The sequence below is a fragment of the Camelus dromedarius genome, chromosome 23 (assembly GCF_036321535.1).
Source record: "Camelus dromedarius isolate mCamDro1 chromosome 23, mCamDro1.pat, whole genome shotgun sequence".
Classification (NCBI taxonomy): domain Eukaryota; kingdom Metazoa; phylum Chordata; class Mammalia; order Artiodactyla; family Camelidae; genus Camelus; species Camelus dromedarius.
In genome coordinates this window covers 542,771-549,287 of record NC_087458.1, presented here as the reverse complement: position 1 = coordinate 549,287, position 6,517 = coordinate 542,771, and positions in this window count along the sequence as shown.

Here is a 6,517-nt window from a genome sequence, read left to right as displayed (position 1 = left end):
GAGGAGACAAGAGCAAACAGACCAAAGTCCCTGATCTTGGGCGTGATCTGGTTCAGGGCTGTGCCACCCTCCAACCGGGGCCCCTCAAGACCATGCTGTGGGTGTACTTCCAGGGGATGGTGGGTTCAGAGGTGCAGGGACAGGAATCAGCCAAAACTGCAGGCTGGTGGAGCCAGTGAGCAGGTGCCCCTCTCTGCCCAGGGCTCCTGGGAGATAGCCCATCCCCCTCTCCACAAAACAGACACAATCCAACAGGAACTCGTTCTGCCCAAGGTGATGTGACCTGGTTAGCTGGGACACTGCTAGGCTGTGCCTCCTGCCTCCGCGTAAGTACTAACGTGCCCCTTTCACACATAGAAGTGCCCACATTTGGACAATAAATTAGGTGGTCACCCGGGCCATACAACTTGTAAAAACTGCAGATGTCGGACAGCAAAACCCGGCTTTGGACTCCACAGCAGTCTATTCCCCGGACACTGCCTTTTCTTTCTTGTTTTTTTCCCCCAGATACTTTCTGTCTATGACATGGAGACGACAGGGTTCGGATGGAATGGTTCTGTAATTTTTTTTGGGGGGGTGGTTTTAAATTTATAAGCTTCGAGGGAGTAGGGAGATCATAATTTATCACAGAATCCTGAATTCTTAGGTCTAGAAACCCCACAGGACAGGGCTCCCGGACACTGGGTCCACTTGTGGGAGCCTGAGGACCTAAGAATGCCACTGATGGGACGCAGGGTTCGGTCTGCAGGTTTTGCCCGATTCTCTGACAGGCCCATGAGTTTGATTGTCTGGGTTGCAAGCAACAAAACCCAGCTCTAGAATATATGTGCTTTTCTTCCCACGGAGTCATTTTAGAAATGTACTACCCTTGGGTGGCTTCATCCATCCATCTATCCACTCACTCATTCACTGGCTTTGGCCTCGGTTTTCTCATCTATAAAGTGGGGCCACACTAGCCCTTTCTCTGTTGCGTTGTCATGAGGGTCTAGTGGATTGCTGTTGAGTAACGCATTTAGATGATACCACTTCCACTACTGCGTGCCCAGCACCACGTGGCAGGTCCCGCGATGACAGGTCGGTGGGCTGACGCTCTGCAGGCCCCCTGGGGTCTCAGGAGGGTGTCCTCAGCACCTCACTGCCCTGCTGGCTTCAGCCCCCCACTTTAGGCAGATGGCCTCGCTGGCCATCCCCGTGGGCCTGGGGTCTCCCTGTGCTCCCTGCAGCCACAGGGCAGGAGCCTGCTTTCCTTAGAAAATCCCACCAACCAACTCGTCCTGGAAACTCTTGCAGCCGGCTCAGACATCAGCTCAGTCACTGTGATGGTAGGCACTAGCCTCCCTGCCTGTGAAAATAAATATAAACCCATATGCACGTATGTTATGGAAAACACTTCAAGGGGTTCAAAGGTGAAAGTAAGAGTCTGTCTTTCACAGACTGAACATAGCAGTTTCTTGTGGCTCTTTCTGGAAATTTCCATGATATATAAGCCTGGATGTGTGTAGATCACTTTTTTTTAATACAGGAAATAATCATACCCTATGTAGAAGGCATGCATGTGGTCACTCAGTAATTGTCATGAATATTTTTTTTCCATCAGTGTAGATAGCTTTCTTTAAATACAGCATTTCATTGAAAGAGATGCCATCATTTATCAAATCACTCCCCCTACAGATGGATTTCTTTTTTGTCTTATAAATAACACCTCATTGAACATCTTTGAATGGACTTCCCAGGTGTGACGTGTATGGGTCAAAAGAGAATGCATCGGAACTGTTGACACACAGGCCACGCTGCTCTCCCGGGAGGTTGTACCAAGTCCTGCTCCCACCCACTTACCTTATATTTTGAGCCAAAGAGCCTCATGCTTCTCCACCCCGACACCTTCTAATTTTTGGCTACCTCCTTTGCGCATAAAACACCAATTAGCGGGCTTCCTATGGTCTGTAGTTCTCCTGGGAATGGGAAATGCCTCATGCGGGTTTGTGATGGTGTATTCTCTGTCAGCTTGGCTGAGCCATGGTGCCCAGATATCGGGTCAAACTTACTCTGGACGTTTCAGGATAGGTGGTTTTTTGGATGTGATTAACACTTAAATCAGTGGAACCTCCATAATGTGGGTGGGCCTCATCCAATCAGTTGAAGTCCTTAACAGAACAAAGACTGATTTCCCCTGGGCCGAAGGTATTCTGCCAGCAGTCTGCCTTTGAGCTCTGTGACACCCTCCAGGGTCTTCAGCTAGCTGGCCCACTGCATCAGATTTTGGACTTGCTAAGTTCCCCCAATCACATCCTTCAAAGCGCAGGAAGAAAAGACTGGCATTACCATTTTTATTTCCTCTCTCGCCCGGTATAGCTTCTATTTTTCACATTTCATAGAGCCTATTAGTATCTGATACTTGGATATGATTCATACGCAAATACACATGCATTGGAGGGGCACGCTCAAAATCTTTCTGCTGAAATGAGGGTGTGATCACAGAAGTTTGGAGCCCACCTTTCTATGACATCCCCTCCCAAATTTCCTGGCAGCACTCTTTAAATAGGGCTTTATTCCTATATGATAGAAATTCAAATTCATGTTTAATGAAACCAAATGCTCTCCCAAGTACAAGATCCCAAAAGATACGTACAGTATCCATAAAGAAATTCTAGTTGAAAAAAGAAAGAAAAAAAACAGAAAAGGGAAAAAAACTCACACTGGGCAAAAACACATGGAAGTTTCGGCAGGATTTCCATTCACAGTAATCCTTTTGATTCTCTGCTGGCTTCTGGACACCACAATTTCCGGCTTGCACTTTTATTGATTTTATGGATCTGTAAACCCGTTTCCCTGACCTGAGGAGTCTGAGGGGATGCTTCATGGTGGAAACTTGGTGTTTACAGGAATGTAAAAACCCGCAGGGCTGTGCTGATGGTCACCACCTGCCTGGCTCCACTGTACCACGTCCTTAGTCCAATGAGAACCAATGAATCAGGGCTGCCTGGGAGCCCAAGGGAAACATTTTCTCCTCTTCCACTGAGACACACTCAGCCTCTTCTTCCGAAAAGCCTGAATCGACAGCTGCTGGGAGAACAGAGCCTCTGCTGGACAGACACCCACGTCCCCATCACTGCTCACTGCCCAGGGAGACTCGCCAAGGGGCAAACGCTGATGGGGTCTGCCTGCCACCTGGCCCCTCTCACTTGGTGATGGCACCTGAGTTTTCCCAGGGGACTGCCCTCCCCCACCAGCGGGCCGCTCTCCCCGCCCTGATGTATCTCGGGCTCAGCCAACCGGAAGGAGAGTTGGGATTACGGGGAAAGAGGCTCTCCCCGGGGATTATTTAACTGCTAAAACAGGCACTGTCTGCAGTTGCTGGGAACCCTTTCTGAGATCCTGCCCAAGAATGGAGAGAAAATGGAGCCTAGAGATGGGAAGGGTGGGGAGGGAGAGAGACTTAGAGAGACAGAGACAGAGAGACACACACACAGAGAAAATGATATGGCTTCAACCCAAATAGACATCTCTCCAGTGAAGACATACAGATGGCCAACAGGCACATGAAAAATGCTCAATATCACTAATTATCGGAGAAATGCAACTCAAAACTACCATGAGGTATCACCTCACACCAGCCAGAATGGCCATCATTCAAAAGTCTACAAATAATAAATGCTGGAGAAGGTGTGGAGAAAAAGGGAACCCTCCTACACTGCTGGTGGGAATGCAAGATGGTGCAGCCACTTTGGGAGGCATTTGTGGTTTTCTACAAAACTCACCATGCTCGTATCATGCCATGTACTAGTGGTGCCCCTTGGTGTTTACTCAGAGGAGTTGTAAGCTTACGTCCACACAAAAACCTGCACATGGGTGTTTAGAGCAGCGTTATTCGTAACTGCCAACTTGTAATTGGCAATCTGTAAGCAACCAAGACGTCCTTCAGTAGGTGAATGGACACATCTGGACAGCGAGATATTGTTCAGGGTTAAAAAGAAGTGATCTGTCAAGCCGTGAAAAGACGTGGAGGAAACTTAAATGCATGTGACCAAGTGACAGAAGTCAATCTGGAAAGGCTTCCCACTGTGTGGCTCCAGCCATGCGACGTTCTGGAAAAGGCAAAACTGTGGAGACGTAAGGATCAGTTTGTGGGGGGCTGGGGGGGAGGGGTGAACACGTGGGGCAGAGACTTTTTAGGGCAGTGAACCTACTCTGTGCAACACGATAATGATGGATACGTGTCGTTACACACTTGTCCAAATCCACAGAATGTGCGACACCGAGAGTGAGTCCTAATGCGGACGCGGGACCTCGGCTGATGCTGAGGTATCAGTGCAGGTTCATTGACTGTAACAAAGGCACCACTCTGGTGGGGGATGCTGATGGCGGGGAGGTTTGGGGGGTGTCAGAGGATACACAGGAAATTTGTACTTTTTGCTCAATTTTGCCCTGAACTGAAATTTTCTCTAAAAAACCAAAAGTTTAATAATAATAAAAAGGAGTGCAGTACTGAAACACTACAACATGAATGAACCTCGAAAACATTGTGCTGAGTGGAAGAAGCCAGGCACAAAAGGTCACCTGTTGTGTGTGACGCCGTTTCTACGAAACGTCCAGAACAGGCACATCAGTAGACAGACAGGAGACAAGGTTGCCAGGAGCTGACGGGAGGGGGAGGAAGGAAGGGGAGTGACAGCTAAAAGGGTGATGACAAAGTTCCGGAACCAGTTAGTGACGGTTGCACAACATTGTGGAGGCACTTAATGCCACTGAATTGTACACTTTAAAATGGTTAATGGTTAATTTCACTTAAGTGAATTTTTACTGACATCACTTCCTGGTCCTTAAATTTCTTGCCCAGAACGCGTGGCAGTGGCTTGTCCCAGGTCTGGGTGGATTCCTCGCCGGGTGGGGGTGGGACTGCAAGGGGGTGCTGGGTCCTGCTCCTTCCCACCCCCCAAAATCCTCTGAGCCCTGTTCCCAGGACTCCAGTTCACCCCTAAACTCAGTCTCTTGCCAGCTGGAGCTGGGAACCCAGAAGTGCCTCTGTGAAGCAGAAAAAGGTGTGTGGGGTCGAGGAGGAACTACACAAGGGGCCCCCGTGAGAAGTTACAAAGAGCCGCTGGTCAGGGCAGGCTCCACAGCCGCAGTGCTGCCAGCGTCCCACATCTCTGGCAACGGTAAATCCACCCACCCATCCAGTCCCACATCCACAGCTCCCCCCCTTACTCCATCCCAGGACTGAATTTGTGCTACGTGTGAGCGGGCGCTGAACTCTAGACCCAGGTGTTTGGGATTCCAAACCCCACTTTTGACTCCAGCTACATAACTTTGCTGAGCAATTCTTCCAATCTCTTGAGACTACTCCTCACACCTGAACAGGTAAGACCTCACTCCAGTATCAGGATCTTCCCAGGGCACACCTTCTGTGGTTTTGGGGACTTTCTTTAAGGCACTTTTCCTGCAAAGGAACCCAGTGACCAGTCTCAGCAGAGCCCCAGGGCTAAATCGGAAGAGCCTCTAACTCAGCAAGGTTGCCCAAGGCTGGGTAGCTGGTTACTGCCCCGAATCGAGTTTTATTATTGGCAAAAGAAAAGTGGGCAGGAAACTCACGGTAAAGCGTTTTCTTTTCCGAATGAAAACAGCTCCATGGTTTTGTGTTTGGAGGACCACAGGAATTCTTGCTCGTTGTAAACAACTCAGAAGTCAGAGGCGAGCACAGAGAAGAAAAACGATGAGCAGCGGTAAGCCCAGCACACAAAAAAAGCACAAGGAAAAGCAGGACCGGCAAGCAGGAATAACGTTTCTGGGAATGGCCTACAGCTCGGGAATTTCTTCCTATGAGTACCCACAAATGCGCTTTTATGCCATATAAATACAGCGTATCAGATGCATACTACGGTTACATTCACAATAGCCTATATTTGCATATGTACTATCATACGTGACATATAACATTACATCAGTTACATACAAAATATATATCACGTACAATTAATATATTTTTCCACGCGCGCGCACTCGAGCCTGTGACGTCCCTGGAGACCCCTGCGCAGCCCGTTACTCGTGGGAACCCCGCCGCAGCCGGAGCCGTCGGGCACAGCGGACCCGGGAATCTGAACTACAAGTCCCAGCAACCCAAGCGCGGGCGCGGGCCGGGCGACCCGAGTGCGGAGGGACTACAAGTCCCGGCAGGCTTGGCGCAGGGACCACGAGTCCCAGAATGCACCGCTCGTGGTTCGCGCAGGGCCCTCCGGGATATGTAGTCGGCGGGGGAGCTAATTCCTATTCATTCAGCCGCAGAGAAAATGCAAGTTCCTCTAATGGTCCACCGACGCGACTTCTCAGGGGCTAGCGAGAGGCCCTAGCGCACGACGGGGAACTAAGAGGCCCAGGGGCCCAAACTGGCGCGGAAGCACGACTCGTGCGCATGCCCGGCGCTCGTCAGCGCCGGCGAAAGCGCGGGCGGGAGGCCTCAAGCAGCAGGCCCCGCCCCCGCGCCCGGGGAGCCTGCGCAGACGGTGCAGGGCGGAGGGCCGCG